This window comes from Cinclus cinclus, chromosome 1, assembly GCF_963662255.1.
Source record: "Cinclus cinclus chromosome 1, bCinCin1.1, whole genome shotgun sequence".
In the NCBI taxonomy this organism is placed as follows: Eukaryota; Metazoa; Chordata; class Aves; order Passeriformes; family Cinclidae; genus Cinclus; species Cinclus cinclus.
The window spans coordinates 34,815,554-34,841,466 of NC_085046.1; positions in this window are offsets into that span (position 1 = coordinate 34,815,554).

A 25,913-nucleotide genomic window follows, 5' to 3' on the forward strand; every position below is an offset into this window, starting at 1 on the left:
AAAGACATGAATTTTAACTAAATTTAGACATAAGGAGGACATTTTTGAGAATGGAATGTTTTCTCCAATTGGTCAGGCCAGTTCCATAGGCCAGCCCTTACCATGGTCTCTTCTCAGAGACCAGACAGCCAGAAAAGAGTTGCACAAATAACAGACACTTGGGGCTGATATGTGAACCTTCAAGTCAAAGGTGCTGTTCTAGAGCAACCTGGATCAAGTTTTGACACAGAAATTAATAGCCAAAGGTGGTGTTTCCAGTTGAACAGACTGTTTTGGTCAGTGTGACATGATATGTTTCATTTTGGGAGTACAGGAAGCAGTAGGCTCTTCAAAACATTCTTCAGGTATAAAAGCTAAATTTTGTTTTAAAAGAGCAAATGGATTTCAGCAGGAAATACTGATACTGAACATTTGGATTTCTTTTCTGCCAGTTAAAAAACCTGCTGCTATAAATTGACAAATTCAAAGATTATTTTCTTTGCCTTGAATCTACGTTTTTCACCAAAAAAATACAAAAACATCACCCTTGAACAAGCTCCCCAAATACAATTTAGGTCTAAGTAATCCATCCTCAGTGTGGGAGAAAAAACCCAGACTTCTTTCTCAATTCAGTCATTTGCTTCCATTTTATTTGAACTAGTAACAAATTTTCAAGCTAAATTAAACTTCAGTAATTCAGAAGTTCTACTGTGTAGTGAAGCAATGCTGTAATTGACAGATCAGTCTCCATTTACATTAGCTCCTGGGAGGATTAACTATGTGGGGATTAAATCCTTTCATATCTGACCCAAATCCCACCCCAAATTAATATTAACTCCCAAAGTCAGCTGGTTTAAAATGTACTTTGATCACCTGGGAAACTTCTCTCTCCTTCTCACTGATAGGATTTCTGTCTTGAAAATAAACTCATTGGTCTTCTCTTTGACCTGAACCTGAAAACATGACATGAGCCTTGAAACTTCACAGAAACATAAAGATGTATGCTGCAAATCCACATATTCCATATAATTTGCAAATGAATTCTTACAGTCTTTAATTTTTTTCTTAACTTATATGGAAGCCAAAATACAGGTTTGTGGATTTTGTTGTTTTTTTTGAAAAAAAAAAAAAAGGCAGAAATTCCAGGGTGGTCCTAATCTTCTCATCTTGAATTTGTACTTTTATATGTCAGGGATGGAATATGCAGGCAGAGTGGAATGTCAGACAGCCGGAGTATTAGGAACAGACAGAGTAGCATAAAGCAAGCAACATTCACATAACTAATTTACTATGTGTTAAACTGGATCAAATTCCTACAAATGTGATGTTAAACACTTACGTATGGCAGTATATTTTTACAGAACAGATTAAGAAATGATGTAAATTTCCAAGCATAAAATTTTGGCTAATCAAAATCTTTTGGCAAGTTAGCTGCTTTCATTTTGAATTAACCCTCCACATTACCACTTTGCCTCCAGAAAAGACTGGGTATGTATCTTCATATAGATTCCTTGAAAATTGAATCGAAGATTTATTTTCCTGGCTCAAAGAATTTCCCTGCACCACCATCATCATCCCTATTTATTTCCACATATTTTATTATGTACAAATCAAGTAATTTTTTTGTAGGAACATACCTTCTGTGTGAAATACAAGAACTTAACCAAGTTTCCTTAACTTCTGACCTATTAGCAGCAAAAACCTGTCAAAAAAATCCAGCAGTAGAGGAACATTTCTGTTTAAAGAGGAGCACTGAGAAGATGTGCAGATCTGAGAGGAGGTTATAGCAGTGTATGGAAGATTATAGGAGTTTCTGAAGTTATACATGCAGATTACATCATCATCCAAGTCTCTAATTATGTATTTCAAGACAGTGAAAAATAATAAAAAAAAAGAGCTCTAACTCTGCTGCTCCCTCCTGTCTTCACATGACTCAACCCTCAGCTGCAACAGTGTGACTGGATTTATCCCTTTTGATCTGACCAGATGAAATTCAGGATTTTGTCTATTCAAATCAGAAAAAGAACTGGAGCTGGACTGAGACTTCATCAGAGCAACCACCTCTATGTAAAAACATTTTTAAGACTTTATTTCTTACCCACAGGAAGCCCTGAACCACTCCACTCACAGATCTTTCAGTCTGCTTTTGGACCATAGGCCTCCAGATCCAAATAGCCAAGGCAGGTGTGACACCTCTGGCCAGACCAAGGGCTATAACTCATCATTTGGTGAGATTCTCCTCCTACCCAGCTGTACAGAGCAGCATCCTTGCAGAGTTCAAGGACAGTGGTGCCATCCTGCCCTGCTCCCAGCTGTATCAAAGGCCACACTGTGCCCACATCCATGTGAGGCTGAGCCCAAGCACATCCCTCCCCCACTCTCAGGGTTTTCTCAGGGAAAGAGGTATTCTGTCTTTTTGCAAGAGGTGTTTTTTTTGTTTTTCCACCTGTACACCTTTTCTTATATTTACATGCACAGTCCCATTCTTATTTTTTAATTCTGGCCCAGCTTTCTCATTGATTGCAGGAACAGATTCACCATGGGGCTTTAGGCAATTGAACTTAAACCATTCATTTTTAAACAAATCTCATTTTGAGGAAAACATCAGCTGGGGAGCCTACTCTGGACCATTGCGCCCACCTGAGATAACTAAAAAACATATTCCTCTCCTAGGGTCTTCAGAAGTACTTTTACTCCAACAGAAGCAAATTAAGGCAACTCTTGGTGTAGTTGGCAGAAGAAATCTTGATAATGTCTCAGCTGTGAGGCACAGCTGAGATGGCAGGGTGGGCAAAGGAGGTGACTCAGAATTGGTGCCATCACACTTTTAGCAAGATGTAAATGGAACCACTGCCTTCCTGAAGTACCCTGATCTGCTGTTCCACCTCTTGGGGGCCTTGTAAAGCCCACTGGCAGCAGCAAGTACAAGAACACCTCCAGCTGCTCTTTGTACCGGAAAAAAATTCTGGTATAAAGGTCCCACCAAGCTATTCCATCTCTCAAGTCTGAAATACGAGAATAGCAGGGCAGTGCTGCTTTCTGGAAGCAGGCAGTCCTCCTGGAAATGGTGCTTGGCACAAAACAAGGGAAATTTCTTTGTTTTAGAGGAAGAAGAGGAGAAGGAGTAGGATAGTAGAAAAAAAAGGTGGCTCTAAGAAGAACCATATGAGCAAGAAGGAAGGGATCATTTAGTTTTCTTTGCCATCTAATTAAAAAATCATGTTACAGAACATTTCGGCTATGAAAAGTTCTGTGTCTCTAGGTCTTTATTTTGACTTCTGGGATGCACTTGAGGGTGAAGGATGTACTTAAGGAAAATACTCAGTGACTTAGAGCCCCACTCACCATGTGACCTAAACCAAAATGTCTGAGCACATAGGACACACAGATACTTTGTCAATAAAGCCATCTTGATGGGCAGAGACCACCTGAGAGGGAGATGCTGTGCTGGCAGCTCTTTCATATGAGCCCAGAAATTGGGAAAATTGAGGTGGGTGGATGTGCAGGGGAAAGTTTCTGTGGTGCAGCAGATGTTTTCAGCCTGCTTGGGTGGAGGCTTCTTCCAGTTTACAATCAGGGAGGCCAAGCTGAGGGGACACAGATCAGTTTAGGAGTTCATAGTCCTGTTGACTACTTTTTCTGTTGGGGAAATGTCAGGGTGTGTTTGCTTGCACTTTGGGATATCTTAATTCCCTCCTCTGATGATGATTCCTGTCCTGTAAATGTTTTTACAGTTGCTGGTTAATGAATTCAGTTCAGCCTGGCAACTTATCTGCTAAGGCAGTCTGAGCAGCAGATAGTTGATATTTACCAGGCTGGAGTTAAAAATAATTCACGCGTTATATTTGAATGTTGAATCTGAGGTAACCAGTCAACACAAGAGCATAGTCCATAAGTAAGAACAGATGCAAAATTAATCAGATACATTTTTTCTGTTTCTTTCCCCATGACAATTCTATTTTTCTGCTAAATTCTGAGCGTCCCCATCTTTTCCCTGTTGCAGGGAATAAAACCTGCATGCCAAGCTCACAAACAAAACTGCCTTCGACTGTCTTTCTGCTGATAAACACAGCAAAGCGTCCATCCTTGCTTGCAATCCCAGGAGTCGCTGTAATGACAATGTTATGCACAACCAAAGCAGTGCCAGGAGGTGCAGACCGGAGTGTGATGGAACAGAACGTCCCTAAGCAGCAGCTGGTGGCCAGGAAGCTGGGAGCACATACCCAAGAAATGCCTCTCAGTATCTTTGATTTGCTTACAATGGAAAGACTTTTGTCTGACCTACCATGGTGGTTCCTATAGCTTGTTTGATGCTTTTTCTGTTTTCTTAGCCATCTATTCAGACAGCAATACTGTAAAGGGGGAAAACCCAGAGATTTATATTAACTGGGCTGGATTAAAAAATTCCTTCAAGCACAATGCTGCCCAAAGGCTCGTGGGTGTGCTGCATTGGGAAAGTAGCACAGGAAAGCATCTAAAAATTATCCCAGAGGCACACACCCCCCGCAAGTTCCCCAGACTGGGAGCCTCGGTCATCTGGTGTGGTCTTCACAAGTGGGTCCAAGGACTGAGTGAGGAGTCCTTATGGGCAGCCGGGGTGAATCCTGCCCTCAAGAGGCTTCCCAAAAAGACCACCAGGCTTGACACCTTTGATTTCTCCTGACTAGTGGTACTGGAGAGGTTGGACTCTACAACTCAGAGTCCAACAGCTGTTGATGCTGTTCCTACAACCATTGCTTTTCTAGCCATGCTGTCTCCATTAGGATGGATTTAAAATGTTTTAGGGGCAGGCTATGAATAGGCTTTATTTCTTGTCCTGTAGGGATATTGTAAAGGCAAGTGAGAGACGTGCATTGTGACAAGTTGACTGTGCCTATGTCTGGTCCTATTAGCATGCTGGGAGCAGGCCTGCCATTCTGACAGCAGAAGACTAGGTTTTCACAGGGGAAGGACATAAATCAGCATTAGTTACCTCAGAGACTGTAAATGAACTGCAAAATACAAAATGTGCTTTGCTACAAAGACAACCCACAGGCTACCATCCATACCACATAAATTTTGGGCAGTTGAAAATTGGTGGATCATTATTAGTGGCTGTGGAGACAGGGAGTTTTGTAGGCCACCCTTAATTCTGGCAGTAAGAAGCTGAGCTAGTGCCTGGGGCAGCAAATGGCACTACTGGTGAAGAATTCAACATCCATGTGAATTGGTGAATTGGCCATCCCTGAGCAGGTAACCAGACATAGATTTCCTGGGAGGGGCCAGTGACCCCTTCAGTGCATTCCTGCAGTGACATCACTTGTCTCACACATCTGAGTCACCCCACTACCTCTTCTCTGTGACCCACAGAGATGGGAGGTAGTGGTTCCTGGTCTAATCCTGACACTGAATAATGGGATGAGGGAGGAAAATACACCCTTGCAGGCCAGCCTTTCTCTCTAGTATTTGCAAGAAAGTGTCAAGAGGAATACCTGGTACATCTCCAAGGTGCCATGAAGAGGATGTGTTCTGGAACACCCCAGAGCAGACACTCCACCCTCATAGCTGTGCTGTGGTCACTGCCACTGTCCTTGTGGAAAAGCCCCTTCCCCTCACTCCTGCTCCTGGGATAGTGGAATATTTACAACACACTTGTTTTGAAGCTCAGATCCTTCTCCATTGCACTGGTTGTTTATTGAGTACGGAATTTTAAAGAATTAACTTCAAAAGAAGGATGTGACAGAACTGATGTGTTGTAATCCAGACTTTTAGAGGCTTTCCCTCCATAATTCCAGCATGACATCTCATCTCATCTGATCTCATCTCATCTCATCTGGTTTCACACCACTGTGTCACTGTTTTCCTTCTGTCCTCCTAGGAATCAAGAGCAGAGCAGCCCTAAGAACTATCTCTCTGAAAAAGATACCATGGAGCAGGAGTTTAAGAGTCTCTCTGAGGACTTGTACAGGCTGTACCTGAGGTTGTCTGTCCTGGCATCAGGCACAACTTCTGACAACAATCCTTCAAACTCGGCCAGAACCATGAGGGTCGAGCCAAGCATTTCCTGCAACATGCATTACTGCTGCATGAGTCCTCGGGAAAGTGTTGCCCCTACTTAGAGTCAATCAACTCCAGGATAATTAATTTCTCTCAATAATATGCAAAAGAGGACTTGTTTCTTCCTTTTTGGGAGCATCATCTAGTCAAAACACCTTCTTAGCTCAAAGTGACAAAAAATGCAGGGCAGCTACAGGAAGATTTCTTAGGCCTGTTGTTATAGGCCTATTGCTCATTGTAGGGCTGCAAACACTGCCATATCTTCATCCCTCACAGAAATGCAGGCTGAGAGAAAAGAGAGAGCCAGCAGGGATGCAAAGGTGATATAGAAGGATGCAGCTGGGAGGGTGGTGAGAGCTGCCAGCATCAGAGCTGCCTTGACCCTGAGTAGGGCAATAGCTGTATCTGCCACAGCAAGGACAGGGTAACTTTTTCTCTGGGGGGAAGCTTGTCTCTGCCTTGCTGTACTGTCACTGCATCTGCAGTGGCCTTCAGGAACAGAGTTCATTTTGATCCAAAGATGCCCCTCCACCCTCCCGTCTTGTACTCAGCTCTCTGTCCTCAGCTAGGTTTCTGCACTCCAGAAGAGTGGCTTGACCTGCTCTGTTTGCCTTCTGCAACTGCTGTCATTCAGGAGAGGATAAGAGGAGGTGGCTCCACAATGTCCACAGACAGTTCCAGCAAGTACTTGAAGGAATGTTTGCCTCATTTGCTAGGACATGAATCTGAAAAACACTCACTGGATATTAAAAACAATAAACATTTGTTAGATAATAAATCCCAGACTATGCTTTCTTGATAAACTGGATGATTTTATAAGGAGTCCCCTGTGACCGAAGGCAGATTCTTCCACAGTGTCGTAATTTGTTTTGAGCTTTGCTCTTCATTACCTGGTTTTGCCTACACCCTGCTCTATGAATGAGGAAAACACCTCCAACTGCCTTTTGTGCAATCTTAAGGGAGAAATTCAAGTAACCGGTAAAGTAATAAATCCTTACTACAGATCACCACTCATTTTTCTTATGAATTTATTTTCGAGCTTTTACCACTGGTTGGAGGAGGAGAAAGCAAAAGGTAGAGCAATTTCTCTCCTTTGCTACCACAACAGACTGCAAAAATAAAATTAAAAAAAACCCTCCTCTCTATCCAGCCATTGCACTAGTCCAAGTCTATTCAGTGGGACCGTGAGTCATGTCACCAACAGCTCTGCAAGTACAGAGTTATTTCTACATTCTAACAAAAGCAATTCTGTGGCTCAGGATGACAAATTCATGAAACATCTGTGAAAGGTCAAGAAACAACATGCCACTTTGGGACAAACAGCCTTTCTTCTGACATCCCACATTTCTGAGAAAATCTCTGCTTCTTGGCACATGCTGCCAAAAGTTATATTAAAAACACTATACTATAAAAAAGTTAATATAACACAGTGCTGTTTTATTTATGTTTTTTAGCTAACTCAGAAGGGCAGTTATAATATTTTAAGAAAACAGCAAGCCACCATCCAGGTACTAGCATTCTTCATTCTGTGCAGATCCTTCCCTTCCAGCCAAATCTGTTTTTTAACCCATCTCTGTTGCTCCTTTCCCTCTCTGTATAACCTGTGCAGCCAGAGGCCAAAGGCTGCATAGTTTCCATCTCTCCCTTTTCCATTCCAGAGGCTGCTCCCAAAAAACCAAGACAGCTATAAGGGTGCTTCCAAAGAAAATAGGCTAGTGGGGGTAGAGGTAAGGTGAGGAGCAAGAAAGTTCATTAGGGCAGGACCTGAAATAAGATAGCTCAGGCATCTGTGTGCCACCTTGTAATAGAAAATCTACCCCCTTTGGAGAGCAAAAAAAAGGGATTCTGCCTCTGGGATGAGTTTGGGACAGGTCTGCAGGTAGGTGTGTAGCAGTTTCCAAAAAATCCCCTTCTGTGGGTTTTAACATGGAAGGGGACAATCTAGCCCAGGTTTAAAAAATAAAAATAAAAATCCCCCTAAAACCCTTGGAATGTAGTTTTCCTTTCTGTTTCGTCACTTACAATCATAATTATAGGTGTTGCTACTGCTCCATCCATTGTTACTCCAGGCTAATATTTTCCATCATATTCACTCTTTCCAGTTGCTGGCAACTTTGTCAGACCTTCAGCTTTCAAGATCTAAAATCTTCCATGCTCTTTCTCTGACTGAAGTCGATGAGGAAATATCCATGTTCAGATGCTTTCTTTAACAAAAAATTAGTGACAGAGGCAGGTTTCCCCACCAGCTCTTGAGATGATTGTGAAGGTTCAGCACAGGAAGTTGAAATTTGGCCAAAAGACAACAGTAGAGTTAGAAGGCTGTGTGACATCACCTCGCAGATAGTTATTTTTGAATAAATTGATGTGGACTTGATGAGCAAGGTAGCAACGCCCCTCCCTCCTGCAAGCACAGGGTTTGGTCAGCTCTCTGTTACTCTGTGGCTAAAGCAGAGTGTACCTGGTGGGAGATGAAGCTCCTGCTGAACACGCCACATTGGCAAGCCTGGTACTGTTTGAAAGGACTGTGTGGGCTTCTTATGCCATACAGGAAAGAGAGAATGTGGCATGTTCAAAGCCTTATTTAGACTGATGCCATGATCAGTGCTGCAGTAGCAGAGCAGCCCTGTGCTCCTAAGTCACCAGGCAGACGTGCCTGAACCATCCAACCTGTGCCACTGCCACAACCCTGGCTGTTGGACTGGGGAGGAGGCACACCTCAGTTCCTTCTCAGCTGTGGCGTGGGCACAACATGCTGGTATTTTAAACTGCATTTATGCCAACCCAGCCCTGGTCTTCCCTGGTGCACTGCAGGGCCACAGGCCTTTCACACAGTGGGAATATTTGTGACTGGCTCCTCCAGAGGATTGGCCTTTAGCATGGACTTCCAGGCCTGGCTCCCCTCCCACAAAAAGTATATTGCCACAGTCTGGGTGCACTTTGCAGAGCAAGTCATGCAGTATTAGATATTCCTGAGCAGGGTTTCCATGCTCCTTTTCCCAAATGAACTTGGTTATTAGCGGGTGATCTATTAAGGGATTCGGTACCCATATTTTCTAAACTTCATGTCTAACATTTCTCACAGCAGTCAAGTATGGGATATGCCTTTCATACCTATTCACTGGATGTAAATAGAAAATACAAGCAGGATATAGTGGAGTTTGGAATAGAAACAGAAGGCATCAGGCATTCCTGTTCCACAGACTTGCTTCTTTGAGGAGCTCTCAGCAAAACCACAGGAGCAGAAACAAATCATCTCTGGCTCTCAGTCCCTCCATAATATTGACTGAATCACTTTGACCTGATAAAGGACAGAGTCTGCCAGCAGAGGTATCACCAACACACAACTACAGCATTTCCACCAGATTTCAGATCTGTGGCTGCTGGCATCTAATCTGCCTCCAGCCTGAGGGATGGACCCTAGAGATGAACCTTCCTGATCTCTGCTGCATTCAAGCTGCTTTGTGCCACTGATACTTGGAGGCAGAAGCAAGGCAGAAAAAAAACACTTGGATGAAAGACACTCTTAGTACTCTTCCTCATGTATATTCATTTTTATACCTTATTACATTTTAAATTGCATATAAACAAGCAAAAATAAGAACTCCCATTGCAAATGTCAAAGCTCTACTTTGGGACTACATGGCTCCACTAACTTTCAAAGAAATAAAAGCTCATGAGTGCCAATATTGTTTCTGAAAACAAGATTTAAGTCACTTAGATCTTTCAGTCTTAGACACAGATCTCAGTTATATGCTTGAATCACTAAAGCATGTACAACAATATCATAAATGCATATAAATATCCACATAATAAACACACATGTTCACATGTATTTTATAGTAGCTTTTACACACTATCTGCTTTCTCTGTTTGTGTCTGAGCTAAGACACTGATTTAAAATTTCCTTTTCTTTAGCTTTTTGTAACTTTCTTAGGCTAAATTCTCCTGTTTGCTCACACCTCAAAATTATAGTCTTACTATATATAGAAAAAACTGCAGTTTCAGCCATTTTTTAATAGAATAAAAAAACTTAAAAAATATTCAGATAAAATAAAATGTAATTCTAAAAAAAATTGTTTTCAAAACTAGAATAATTTTTATGAGGAAGAGATCTGTTGAGAAAAGTGTGCTGTATAACATCCAGATAAGCAGATCTGCACTTATGAGTTGCATTGATTTCAAAGGATCTGTTTGGAGTCGCAGGCTTATACAGAAAGGCTGGAACATCCTGTCATACGTGATTTTCTTGCCTCCCAGCACTCACTAGAGGTGCACTTCTGTTTTTCATTCAACAATTGCACTATATTTTATTGAAAAACAGCCCCAAACCAAACAGTAATTCATTATGCGACTTTTAAAGAGAACAGATTCTAAAGTTTTTGGCGCAAGAAGACTTTTTGACTAGTACCAAAAGCACTACAATCCACATCAAAGACTTGGCCTTTATCTTGCAGCTATGCTACAAACAAGCAATAGGATAAACCAAGATATCCTTGAGATGCAGGTATTTGAACAATAAAGAAAAATGTGATTTTTCCAAGGAAGATTCAAATCTCTACACATTTTAAGCCTCCAATTGAATCAATATCTAATGGGCCACACCACTGACCTACACTTTAAATATTGCTCCTGCTTGTGTATTAGACAATTATCATGCCAAGAGAATATTTTGCTTTCATTTTTACTCCTGGCTCTGTCCTTGTTTTTGCAAATTGAATTGATTCAAAAGCCAGTGACCTTGGCTAGTTTGTGGAGGACAATTAACACTAAAGCGTTTCAAAATTCAGCTACTGGTAACTTGTCAAAAGAAAGGACAAAGTTATAAAATGTACATTACAATTGAAAAAGAGAAAAGAAAAAAAAACCAGAGAAAGAAAATGGAGCAATGGGAGGCAAAAGCTGACTTCAAACCTGTGAGGAAAGACCAAGATAAACTGAAGCAGGTATCAAATACACTGAATTCTTAAGTAGTAAATTGGTTTTTTTAAATTGTTACAAACTTACATGGGAATCTGGGAACAAAAAAAACCATAACAAACATTAGTGCACTCTATTTGTGGTCACTTAAAAAATAAAAAAGGCCGTTTATGCAGCAGATGAGACCTTGTAAAATATGTTGTTATTTAGCACTATGATCAATATATTCAAAGTACTGGTGGCATAAGTATATTCTCACTGTTTAACTACAGCAAAACACACACACAAAAAAAGAAGAGAACAAGAGATTCCCCAAATCCACCTCTATTTCTTCTAAGACTTGAATAAAAGGAAGATTTCTTCAACAGAACCATAGCCTAAGCACACCTTCCCACCCCTTTTGGAGATCTAACTTTGAACTTTACTATCTTCATTTTTGGTAAAATTATTCTACATGCTGATTTTGCCTGAACGACTTTATTGGAAATTGCTAAAGAAATTGAGCTGCTTTATGAGCTTGCATATCCTCTCTTTTACATGGGTCTTACAGATCATCTCAGTGGTGAACAGGTGAAGCTCAAATTTCAGCAGGGGATGGGCCAAGGAGGAAAGGGACAACATAAATTATTTATGGCAAAGGACCATAATTTCAGTAATGACTTGGAAGACACTCATTTCACAAACAAATCACTCTGGATGACAAATCATTCATGTAAGTACATTATAGTTAGTCAAAAATCACACCCACTTTGAGAATATAAAAATATTCTGGGGCTGGTTAGGGCTACCTACATATTAACATTGTATATTACAGTTGTTTCAAATGAAGATTTTCAAATTATACCAACAGGATCCCTTTTATGGGTAGCTGTATTGTGCTGGAGACAGACCTTGGAGAGCAGACATTTCAGTGGAGAAGGCTGCTGTGAAGGATGACATCCCTCTTTCTTCTTTTCATTTTTTCTTAGTCAGCAGAACTCTTTAAGCTCATCACATTACACAATTACACCAGGCAAAGCAGAAAGTCTGTTCATTCAGAATGTTCATACAGAAACCAAAGTCTGTGGTTTTCAATGCACCCCCAAATGAAAATGGAGCCCAGCAGTCCCATTTTGTAAACAGTAAGAGGGCAGGGCAGAGAGCAGAGTGACTTTCCCAAAACTGTGCAATGGTTTGTTGACAGATGGAAGCAGAATCCATGTGTCTTTGCAGTACTCTAATGCCTTTCTCCCTGCCTGAACAAGTGGCCAAACTGAAATGCCATGGAGAGCAGCTTACAGGGATCACTACTCGTCATTATCCTGTCCCCTGATAACCATCCATTTCATTTGGAACCCAGAAACAGCAGCAATGGAAAGGGTAAGAACTGCCCTGCGGTTCAGGGACTTTGTGTTGGAAGAAAGTAGAAAAGATGTGGAGGCTGGTTTCAAGCCTCTTTGTGTTGTGTTGCAATATAATCTGAGACTTTGGCAAAAACCTCAGTTTCCAATGAATTGTCATGGACTACAGCTTTATAACCCTGAAGACAAAAGTCACCAACAGCTTTTTGACAAACCTCAAAACCACTGTGTGACCATGACTTACATAAACCTGTTGAGTACCAAACCTGGTCTCCAGCAGTGTTTAAACCACACAGGTCAGAACAGTAAGAATGGGGGAACAACAGAATTAAACATTTTTAGGGGAAAAAAAAGTGAGAGGATATGAGAAAATGTACGTTTTTCTCACACTGCACACTTGCCTCCTCACTTTGCCCTCTTCGGCAGTTCAGCTGAAAGGCTGGAAGTTGTTCTTTTGGCCAGTTAAACTGCTAATTTATTTTCTTCACAGCAAACCTGGCAAAATCTGAATTTTGCAAGAGAAAAAGAAATCAACAAACTGAGACTCTGTATAATCCCAGCATGGAAAAAATATTGGAAGTATTAACATTATTTTCATTTAAACACCTGGGAAAAGCAGTTCCAAATTTTTAATTCAGCTTATGACAGCAACTGCAGAAACAGTAACTGAAATTAAAATTACTCTTATTCTGAATGCTTTCTTATTGTTCAAAACTAACTTTGTCTTACCAAGCACATGATCTAAAAACTTATCTTTTGTAAAACTAGACACAATGCAGTTGACTTCTCTTCCAGTGGGTTGGGATATTCACTCATCAATTTAATAACAAATACAGGCCTAAAGTTCATTTTGAAGCTTTAAGCTTTATCCATGACTTTCTCTGGAAAAATTCTCCATTTCAGTCTCGCTTTTTTGAGTTCCAAAGAACTGAACAAGTTGCAAAAGTGTTTGCTCAAGCTAATAAACCAGTGGGGTGGCACAATTTAAGCACAAAGTCTTGCATTTCTATGCAGCATCTTTAGAAGTCCAATTTGATCACAAGGACAAGAGCAGTCACAGTGCAGTAACTTAGCCCAAAACAGGTAGGCAAATGATGGCTGTACTGTACTGTACACCTCCTAGAGGGTTATTTACATCTACTTAAACAAAACAGGCTTTAATGGAATGCGGACTGATTTCTCAAATATCTATTAGGATCTAGGTGGGACAATTTTCATTTCTGAATGGAAAAGGTCAGATTCTGCAATCCACACACTAACAAGAATTTTGAAGCGCTAAGAACAGAGCAGCATTAAGAACACCTGTATTCACATAATCAAATGAGTCTCCAAAATAAATGCCACAATCACTGTAAAGGCAGATAAGTTATCTAATGTGCTTGTACGTGGGAATGCAGCTCTCCCTGCACTGGCAAGTTTAACACCCAAGTGTGCAGCAGTCAATCCAGGTAAACAAGCTTTCTGCACAATTGGAGTCAGAAAGCTTTATCAAAGCAAAGGTTTTTTTCTTCCTGCAAAGATAATAGACACCACCCTGAAGTGCCAAGCACAGCAGTTTCTGTAATGCAACACATCTGCCTGCCTGTGATCATCACTCCAGGATCTGAAGTCTACATGCTGCCAGCAAACAGCCCCAGCACAGAAAAAGTCTGATTGAAGTATTTTCACTACACAGGGCTGTGCCTGGCCCTGAATCTTCTCCCAGCTCTGGCTCATGCCAGTATTGCAATGAATCTATTAAAAATAGAGGAGTTGCAGCAACATTAGCCTATATTTTCCCTAACTTTGGTGAAGTCATCTGTTAAAACAGAGGTCACCTTCCTCTGCTGGTCACTACTGAGACCAGCAGAAATCCATACATGCCACAGAAATGGAACCAGTACCATTACTGATGGATTTTCAATCAGAAAATTACAGGTGTGGATAAGACAGCTACAGCAGAGACAGACCAGGCACCAAAAGCTTTGTACCCCTTTATATAAAAGTTTTGCATAGAATTATCTTTCTTAGATTTCCCTGTGGGTCTTTTGCTGGACCATTCTGTGTAAATACTTCAGGAGGGCCTTTCTTTAGGATGGTGATATGTGATGAGGTGCAAGGGGTATGGCAGAAGGGGGAGATCCTGGACACAACCAAAGCAATCTAAGACTTTGCTTTTCATTGTTAATTAGGAACTGACCATGAGAATAGTGCTACAGATTTTATCATCAGTGTAGTAAAACTGTTACGAAATAACCAAAGTGCTAAGAAACTGTAAAGTAAATGCCAGTGTACATCAGTCTTAAAAAGAGACACTTTAAAGAATTAGGCAATTAAAATACTGACAAAGCCTTTTTACATATCACTATGTTTTTGCTTCCCTAACAGTATTTTTTTCTGCAGCCAATATGTATCTGTATGAAATATATTCAGCATGTAAAACCTAAAGGTGGGACATATGTGTCTGATAAATAGCCTGTTACAAACTTATTGTATTTCAGGATTGTTCCACTTCAGTTTACAATTTGTTTTATGTTATTTTGAAACTGTTTTGGTAAAACTGGGATTAATTTAACACACATTTTATTAAAATTGTTTTCAGTAGGGTAAGACAAAATTATGAAGTACAGCAGACATTGAAACACTGAGCTGCCTATAGTGTTTAGGACAACTTAAAATAAAGCATGTCAAACTGCAAATTCCACAAATTTCATGATTTCCTGGCACCGGTCACTCTGCCTCAGATGCATACTAGAGTGAAAGGTCTTTTATAAAACTTTAGTTTTTCCTTAGACAATATGATAGGTATATCATTGAATTATTTCCATTCAGCCACTGTGTACGAACAATAAAATTCTCAGTCCAACTCATTTTGTAAATGTGCTAGAGTTGTTCAAGGGTTCTCTGAGCTCATGTGATGGGAGTGATGTCCCTCAATGGTCAAAAGAAAGGAAAATTCTCTGCTGGGATTTTTCCATCTGGTTTACATTGCAGTCCAAACTTTATGGATCAAAGAAAAAGCATTTTCTCTTTCACCGTGTTATCTAACGTGAGCCAAAGTATTTTTGGGTCTGTTCAGTGGAAAAGAAAGAGAGCACCACTTTATGGAAACTATCCCTATTTTTATTAGTTTCAAGTCACTTTTTAAAGTCATAATGTGTATTAATAGACATGGGCATAAGCCACGTGAATGCTGGTACAGAGAGCTGAACAATGAAATCTCTGCTCCATTTTTATTTGGTTCTTGGAAAAGCTGTGACTGCCATTCCTAGAAAGATAATCACATGGCTACGAGTTTAGAGGCAAACATAAGCAAATTTCTGGCTTTATACATCCACAAATCAATAGCAGAGCTACCAAATTCTTTCAGCTGTAAGGCTATCTAGCCTTTAAGTCTTGGACTGAAATATAGGAGTCTAGAAAGAGTTTAGTCATACAGATCTTTGACTTGGAGCTTTCAAAGCCAGACATGCTTTCTTTCCATTCCACAAACTTTCTTCTAACGCTTCTTAGTTATATCAACAACCCCTCTAAGTCATAAGTTCTGATGCTCACCTCTGGTTAGCTAGCACCTAACTTTGCTATCGAGTTAGCAGAGTTGGGGTAAGGATTAAAAAAGAGAGAAGTAAAAACAAACAAACAAAAAACCAGTATACAATAAACATGGACTACTCTGAACTTTCCAGGAATGTAACGAACGAGATTATAGAACCAATTTAGGTTGGAAAAGACCAAGCAATAGGAATAGAGAAAAGGGGAAGAGGCTGATGCACAGGAAGTTCCATCTGAATATGAGGAAGAACTTCTGTACTGTGTGAGTGACCAGGCACTGGAACAGGTCGGCCAGAGAGGTTTTGGAGTCTCCCTCACCAGAGACACTCCAGAACCATCTGGATGTAATCCCGTGCCATGTGCTCTAGGATGATCCTGCTTGAGCAGGGAGGTTGGACCAGGTGACCCACTGTGGTCCCTTCCAACCTAATCCATCCTGTGATGACAAAATTCAACCATAAACCTAAAACTGCCAAGTCCACAACTAAACCATGTCCTTAAGTGACACATCTATAGGCCTTTTAAATACCACCAGGGATGATGACTCCACCCTTCCCTGGACAGTCTGTTCCAGCACTTCATAACTCTTTCAGTGAAGAAGTTTTCCCCAATATCCAATCTAAACATTCCCAGGTACAACCTGAGGCATGTTTCCCTTATCCTGTTGTTACCTAGGAGAAGAGACCAACCCCCATCTCACTATGACCTCCTTTCAGGTAGTTGTAGAGACTGATAAGGCCCCTCCCATAGCCTCCTTTTCTCGAGGCTGAATAATTCCAGCTCCTTCAGTCACTTCCCATATGATTCTTCACCAACTTTGTACTCCTCTGAATGTACTCCAGCACCTCTTTTGTGTAGTTACACAGTTTTTTTGTAACAAGCTACAGAGTACCAAAAAGTCCCCCACTGCCAAACAAAACACCTCAAAACTACACAGAAAAGCACAACGCACACATAGATTTTGTAATTTTTTTTTCCTTAGGCATTAGAGAGACTTTTAGTAGCTATAACTTTCCAGAGAATCAAAGTATGTCAGCTGTGCAGTTAAGCACTTTCTTCTGGACTGCTTACAGTCTTTTAGTCACATCAGTGTTTTAATGGGGATCAGAAATCCAAACTTTTTTAAACTTGCTGGATTGAAACTTGGAAGAAACAAAGATTAATTAGATGTACAGACTGTACCTATCAGATCTTGGTGGGAAGACTCTCACACAGCAAGTAGCACAGGCAACTGAGTGTGCTTATTCTACAAAGTTTGCAGCAGCCCAACCTTGCAGGAGATAAGGAGCACACGTGGGAGGAATGCAGGGTCCAGCTGTTGGGAAAAACTTGTCTGTCTGCAGGAAAACCAGTCATTTTTGCACCAGTCTGTGAAAAGGAAAAAACTATACCCTAAACTAGTCCAAAGTGCATATATTGCAAATAAAGGAAATTTCAGTTAAGGAAAGGAAAAAATATCAGAGTTCAAGAGCTAGCTACTTCCACTGATTGGAATATTATGTTGGATTTAGATGAGATGATTATTACAGGACATGACTACATTGATTAATGTGACATCTGAATCTAAAATATTTTGCAGAGAAAGTCGACTCATGTGGAATACAGATGGGTGAAACCTCAGGCGGACTCCCTGTAAGAGGAAATAAAGTCTTGAGAAATAAAAAAGTTTGCAATTACCTATGGAAATGGAATATCTGATATGTTGAAAACATACCAAAGTGTATATTTCACTTAAATACATTAGAGTGCAGCGGATGAGAAAACCTCGAAAACAGGAACCGTGTCTGTAAGAGGAAGAAAATAGAGCATAGCTGTGCATTAAAGCTGATGTGCTGGTACAATGGGCAACCACCAGAGGAGAAGGCCATCCTTCCATCCTTCCATCCCTCCCCATCTTCCTTCAGGGATGCAGCATCTGCTGTTCTCCCATGCATCATTCCAGCTCCATCAGTTCGGCTTGCTTACCTCCAATAGAACTAGCTGCTGTTGTGGGGGATTTAGTGTGGTGTTGAATTTTTCACTGAACCAGTTGCTGCCTTGACCAGATATTTAGCAGCTGTTTACCATAACTAGAAACGGGAGAGAGAAGAACCACATCTCCTGTTGGCAACCAACAGTTACACCAAGTTCTGCACAATGTAAAACTTGGTGTAAGCAAGAGGACACCAAAGGAAGAGAAACTGCCGGCAAGTAAAGAAGACACTCCATTACTGTCTGCTTTTAGTGTTAGAAAACTTCATTAAATAAACCCATTGCTGAAAACTTTGTTTAAAACAGAAGAGGCATAGTGAAAACAGTCTGAAATTACACACAGTGGTATGTGCAAACAAATGTAAATCCATGGTACAAGCCTGTCCTGGGACTTTTTTGGTGATGTTGGCCACGGGTAGTGATTCTGCATTGCTCTTGTCACTATCCAGATCTCCTAAAGAATATGTGATACATAAATTCTGTATTTAATACCTATGTCAAATCAGCACAGCATAATGTCACACATTGGATCACAATTTGATTGTTACATTTTGTGACAGCTGTGATTTGAATTATATTACTCAATAAGCAGGGAATTATAATTGAGATGTCTTATGAAAAACAGTGTCAATATTGTTCAAATAACATTTTTAAAACCTGATAAGCTAAGTGTGCATAGGTAGGGAGTAATAACCTGCAGGACAACACTCCTGGGACTACCACCTGTTGAAATCCTGTGTAATAAGTCTTAGAAATAGGCCACTATCACTAAAACTAAGTTCTTGGGAATACAACAAGGAAAAGCGAAGCAAAGGAAAGCAATACAGTCACAGGCCTATGCACATATATGCATATGTGCATATATGCATGTGTGCATATATAGTATCAAAAACACAGTCCTCATCCTAGAGGCCTCTTTATCTTAGGAAGCTGCTTCTGTGACTTGTCTGTTCTGGTCCTAGATACAATGCAGGCCTCTGTATTTTAACTCCTGCATGGCACTGAGTTTTAGCTTCCAAAAGAAGTGTGAGAATTGGAGCAGCTTTTCAGAGCAAACAAAACAATGACTTGAGACAAAGAGGTGTTGCAGAAAAAAAACCCCACACCCAAACCAGATGAGATTGAGGTGAAAGTCAGTGTGTTATTGAAGGCTGCATAAGAGTTAAAAACATATAGCCAGCATTTAAATTCTGTGCACCTGAGACAGGAGCAGGGGAACATATAATGAGAGGTTTCAGGTTTTGTGAGTCCCCAGGCATCCACATACTATTACATGCTGAAAAAAAGACCAAGCCATGAATCTAGAAAGAAAGAGCATTTCTCTGGTAATTGCAACATGGGCTAATTTCTAAAGGAGCTCCGTAATCCTCAGTGGAGAGGCAGAGTGAGCCAAAGGAGGAGAAAAATTATATCTGAGAATGGTAGTGAATGTAGGTGGAACTAGGAAAATCCAGCACACTCTTTTAGTATTGCTTCCGAATGAAGCCCAATCATGATCATCTTGGGGTGTGATGTTTTGCTCAGATCTCAAAAGAGCAGGATACAGGAAATAAAAGAAAATTGATTTCTTCATTAACCCCAGGATTAGAAGATTAGAATAACTCATAGTGTATTGAATGTTAGCTCCTCTGCTACTTATTGAACTGCAGAAGACAGTTTAATGTACTCACCTGTTTAATGAAACTGCAGATTAAAGTTTAATATATTCTTATGTCATGTATAAAATTAAACCAAAAATTTGTAGCTGATTGTGAATTGTTTACTAATGAGACTAATAATTACCTGCCATATCCATTTGAGACAGACCAGCAACTACATAGTCTGTCTTCTGGGTAGATATGCAAGGATAATTTACAGTCGGAAAGGATGTCTTAGGAAGCATGATTCTCTTGGAGAAAGTTGGCAGTGGATAGAGAGGAAGAAGTTTAAAAAGGCGTTAGACATTTCAGACATGTAAACTTTCCTTTTGAGGGCAGTTTACATTGCCTGATATGTGCTTTTGTAAAATGCTATCTTTATTGGCCAGAGGCCCAATTCTCTGGTCATATTCACAGACAGCTCTCATGTGAGAACAGAGTCAGACACAGAGGATGAGAATCAGTTCTTGATGTGTATATCTTGGATGATACAAAGAGGAATAATAAAACAAATCCAACCTCATTCTATGAAATAAATATTACTTCCAGCTTATTGCAAATACTTGTGGACAAGATGCTCAGCAGATGGGCAAGTGTATAGTGTTACTGACTTTGGGAGCACAAACACAACTTATCCTGTGCAATGCGAAGTCTTGAAACTTCATAGTTAGCAAGTTTCTGTGGAGGTTTGCATGAATAATGCTCAGATTGCTGAGCCTTTTCCAGAAAGCAAAACATGGGGCTAAACTAAATATTTTTAAATTAAGTGAATGACTGCCCTCCAAAAATAGACACCTTCCACAGAGTAGAAGTTTGCCTCCTGCTTCAGCTAGAAAAAACCCCACAACTCCAAAACTTCTCTCCAACAGCCCTACATGAGGATGACAAAGGACATATTCCTGTATATCTGGATATATAGCTGGCCTGCTGTTATAACTTCTGTTTTTTGTTGCTGAGGAATTTTATTTGGCATGTGAAGTCGTTGCTAGCAACCACATATGGCATCCCTGCCCCATAGGAAGGGCTTTGTGCAGAGCTGTGCTGCCCCATCCTCAGATGGCCCTGAGCCTGCAGGGATGTGGGCAGACTACCCTGACAGTGCCTACCATGTTTTCATGCACGTGGGCTCTGGGCAGCTATGGGGACTCACCACAGATGAGCAAACCAAGGAGCAGCTCAGCCTGCAAGACTGTCCTAAGGGAGCCCCAGGGAGTGCTGAGAGTCCCTCCCTCTACCAGCTGTGGGACCTGGCAGGGCAACCTGGCACCGACTGCCAGGGAATTTATGCTCTGGAAGAGTTAAAGTGCACAGGTAGAATTTCAACCATCCAGGGCAAGACACAAAGCCATTTTTGTGAATTGTTAAAAGGCTCACATGCGTTGAAGTCTGCAGTTTTCGATGGTACCTGACTGCCCAGAACAGAGAGGTAACACACCTCCTCACTAGGTCATGCATGATCCCACAAACTGTAGAGCAGTCCAGGCAGCAGAGCTGCTCCATGTCTACCTAGGCAGGCCAGATGTTTGTGCTTTACAGCCTACAATAGCAAAGACACGAGGCCAGCTGACAACAGGCAGGCAACTACACCTCAGCACCTCAGACAAGATTTTGGTTTTGTCTTCAGGAGACATTTAAGGTGCTTGTGGCAGTTTTCTGTTGGCTCTTGAAGACAAAAGCTTTTTCCCAACGGATTGGTTGATGAAGCTGAATTACCTGCTTTGGGCTTCATCCTTAAGATGACCTTCATAGCTTGCTGAAGCAAAAGGAATAATTTTTTCCTTTGGAAAATTTAAAAGAGGCAGTTAACCTCAGGCATGTGTACCTACATTGGGAATATATTTTTGTTGCATTATTGAAGCCTGCTGCATAAATTGCACTTTGTAATCCTATGCCAGAAACTCAGGGGTAGACTGATTTTAACGAATCATCATCATCATCATCCCATCTCTTCCTTATGGGCTGCATTAATTTTAATGGAATAAATTCACCACAGAAGTCAGGGTTCTATTTTCTAGCTTTGAAAACAAACAAACAAACAAACAAATCAAACCAACACAGAATTATATAATTACATCATGCAGAAACACTTTCATTACTATACTGAAAAAGCAAATAAAAAGCTAAAGTTTAATGTGCTCAGAGTTCTTGCTTTGGAAAATTGCTTAGTACAGAAAACAGTGATGCAAGAAAAGCTCCTTTGGGCTTTAAGGCATGATTCAGAATCCATGAGATATTGCTCCCTCTGCAAACTGACACAGGCTGCACCTTCTCTTTATGGAGGTCCAGGTGAGACTGGCAGCAGGTTAAGGATCACTCCAGAGAACAGAGCTAACCATGGAAACCACAGCAAAGAAGGATTCCATCAAAAACCCTGGGGTTAATGAACCATGCAGCAGCACCTTGAGACTCTCATTTCATTCCACTGAATGCTTGTAATTGGGCATTAAAACCACCAGCAAAGCTAAAACCATGAAAGGAGGAAGAGATTTACACTCACCTGCATGGGGAGTTTTGAATCTCTCATTCCTTCAAGACAGACTCTTAACTCACCCAGTAGGAACTGTGGTTTGCCAGAATGCTTTAACCATACAGATTTTCCACATGAACACCCTCTACACATAATTTGTACTCCATGAGCTGTATGTGTTACTATGGGTGGGATTTGCAGACAAAAAAAAAAAAAAAAGCAAAGGTGAACCCATATGTAAGTAGTTTTTATTCACTTCTGCTTTTAACATGACCTTGGAGAGCATACTTGTTTTTTTCCATGTTATACATACTCATGCATGACTATGGGTAGGATTTTTTTAATATATTCTGAAGTTTGTATTGTTATTTTTGTTATAAGGTCTATAAAATAAAGATTTCAGGATGCTGCTACTTTTTGTAGTTCTTCTTATGATCACAAAAAAATACCTCCAGAGTCAGCTTCCTCTTTCTTTTTTACTTTTATTTTTGAGAAAATGAAAAATAAAAAAAAACAACAGGTAAGATGAGTCAAAGCATACATCTCTGAGTTTTTTAATTTAACTGTTTGCTCTTCCTGGCTTTGGAGGCTTGGGGAGCTGTAATTTGAAGTACTAGCTCCCATTTTATTCCAAAGCATTTTACCAGAAGCTATGGTCATATCAATGCTGCTTTTCACGGGAATTTTGATTATAGGTTAGCACAAGAAATGCAGGTCATCCAGGCAGCAATGCTGTACGGAACTGAAGCATGAGACTGTCAAACTGCAAATGTCATCAGGCTCTGCCAGAGGAGTGGGGACACAGGCTCATTCTGCCCTGAGCTAGAAGGAAATATTCCTATTCTGTGCAACGAACTATTCCAAAATATTTTGATCAGCACCATAAAAACAATCTGATTTAATGCTTTCCTTCATTTGCCATTCTTTGAAATAGACCTTCAGGCTTTTCACCCTAACTGGACATTTCGCTTTTGAAATAATCTGGGTTTTCCAACAGACAGCTAGTACGCTTCTCCATGAGCTCTGAGAAGGCCAGCTCATCTCTTTCTCCTTGGCAGAGGTGGTAGGTTGATGGACTCAGCATTCCAGACAGGAAGTTGATGTCCAGAGCAGCTGGAGACCCCAACGCGTGTAATTTAAAAAGGCAAATAATGAGCTTTTCTTACTACGTGTCTTTGAGAAAAACATACATAGAATCCCCACAGTCACATCACACAGTGAACACTAGCAACACGCCATTTAAAATGATATTTTAAAGCAACAGATTAAAAAAAGCAGAGCCAAGAGGTATAGAAATGTGTAACTGTAAACCAGCTACATCAGTAAAAGGTTGAATTCCCATGACTAGGAGAAGGAGAGATTTCTACCAAGGCTAAAAACAAGTTCCTTGTGGCAGCATCTGGGAAAAAGATGACAATGCAAGGAATCACAGTTCCCACATCCCCAACATGGCTGAGCAGCCACCCAAGCAATGAGGCATCACACACCTAATTCCATGAGGAAAAAGCCCACAGAGTAGAGGTGTGCAATAACCACTAAAGGGCAGGGTGGGAAAGATCTCTGTCAATGGTCTGGCAGCACAAAATTGGAGGTTGTTACATCCCCAGTTATTCAGGCCTTTATGAATGGGGAGACTGAGTTTGACCTCCGATCTCCCATGGCAGGAGCATAGGGACCAGAGCACTGGCAGGGCTGACCACCTTGACATGACTGGCCTGCAGAAGGAATTTCCCTGTGTCAAGGTTCAGATCAGTGGAATGTCCAGGATTGTTCAGGTCAGTAAGATGTTTCTTCCCCTCCTTTACTTCAATTTCAGTATAAACTAAGTGCAGAAGCTTTCCAGCCTGGAGACACTTCGAGTGTATAACATCTAAAGGTCTGTCTGGTACAACAGAATAATTGAGCACAGGGATAAGAAAACAGAGATGGGCAACCTGACCAACTACAGATGTCCGAAAGGGGAAAAGGGTTACTGACCTATTTTAATTTTTTGTGAAAATGTGAGCAGGTGTGAGCCACAAAGATGTCTGATTTGCTCTCTGAAGAGAGTAACAAAACCTCACCAGCAAGTGTGATATAGCATTTCCTTATTTACTGAGAAATTGAGGCAGAGGTGGATATTCACATGACCTAATTGCTGATGTCTACAATAAGTCTTTCAGGTTCTCTGTAGGTAATAGTGGGAGTCAGATGCACCTCTTAAGGGTCAGCCAGTTTATCTAAATTACACTCCTGCTCTAAGTCCCCTTCTCAATAAAGGAAGCATCTTTGTCTCCATTAATAATGTCTGACTTAGGAGTGTAATCAGTGCCAGAAGTTTGATGCTGTTTGTACTAAAAGGTTGTCTTGTCTCTTTGTAGTGTCAGAACTGTAGAGCAGGCTCTGATCTTTTTTAATGGTTTCTGTCTGCTTTCAAGCAAAAGAAAAGCACAGGTTGCATCTAGTTTGTGATTAGATATCAACAAGCTGGTACCAGATATGCACATTGCAAACAGTAGTTTTACAAATAAAGACAAACTAAATATTAACAAGCATGACAAAGTCTTCTTCATGGGGGCCTACTCACAGAAAACAGAGGAGTGTGCAATCACAGGGTACCCATGGTAGAAACCAGCAAGGCAGCAAGCAATTTTCAAGCCTAAAATAAAGATAAAAGCCAAGTGGAAACATACTCCACAAAACTTCTCCTTTAAGCTGCCTTCCTCCTAAGGAAAAATGGAGGTATTATCCTGACAAATTGTGTCATGAGAAGTTCGGTAAAAAAATTGTAAAAAATAATTGTTATTGTTAAGGTTTCCTACGTTAGAAAAATATTAATTTTTTTTCTCCTAGTTTAGTTTACCTAACACAAAAATATTTAAATATAGGAGAAGAAAAAGGGAAAACTAAATTAATAAGAAAGGACTTTGAGCTCTAGAAACATTTTTTTCTGCAGTGAACTCAGAGTGACCGAAGTTCGTAACGTAAGTTGAGCATGCAATATTTTCCACTGCTTACAGTTCCCTTCTGAACTTCCATTTTGTGGGAATACACTTGGATCATTGCTGGCCTGTCTTTGGAAAAGGCTCACTGTGTATTTTGGCTTGGCTTCCTTCCATTTCTACTCCTCTAAGTCTGTTCCCCATTTCAACATCTCTTATTGCCACACTGCCAAACACATTACACAACCCCAGAGAAACAATTTATAGGAATATTAGCAATTCAGCTGTGACAAAACAAGCGCTTTCTCCTTTTAACAGATCATTCTCTCCTGGGAATCATAGTTATGTAGCTGTTTGTTCCCTTGTTTACAGCATTGCACTGGATGTGGTATTTAAATGGGCAAACGACCTGAAGTAGCATAAACCTGTGAAAGCTATAGCTCAGCAGCAGCTTTCAAAGCAAAACCTGGCTGGAAATATCCCGTGAAGATTTTTTCAACAGAGCCTGGAAGAGTCTCATATATGAGTGTGTAACCTTCCTATAGGAAACCAAATCAAACCAAATGCACAATGTAACAGAGAGATCCTGATTTGATGTCTGTAGCCTGAGGCAGTGCCATCCTGATGAATCTCCTGTGCACTTTGGGAATGTAACCTATCACCAAGTACAGGGCACTCTTAAAATGCCAGCAGATACACAGGTATGAAGCTGCATAACTTAGCCCAGGACTGGAATTGCCCATAAATTATAAAAAGCTCAAAAAGCAGTCTTGATCAAAGTACTGAAATTCACAACTGTTGCCTGAACTTGTAAGCTCTGTTTACTAAAACATTAGCTCCCATGAGATACTCCAACAGGCCATCAGTTTGCTAGGTCAAAGACCTTAGTTTTCAGTATCTTATTGGAAAACTACATCAAGTTAAATGTCAGCTTCTCGGGGAAAAAGATGACCCCTTTTATGTGAGCTTAAAATCTGAGCCACATCAAGACCTTTTCATCCATCTCTCTCAAAAAGCAAAAACTTCTGATTCATAACATGAAGTGAGTTTTACTGACCCTCAGTTGTTGTTTTTACCCCATTTCAAATATTGCCACTCCTGCAGAAGAGCTTGT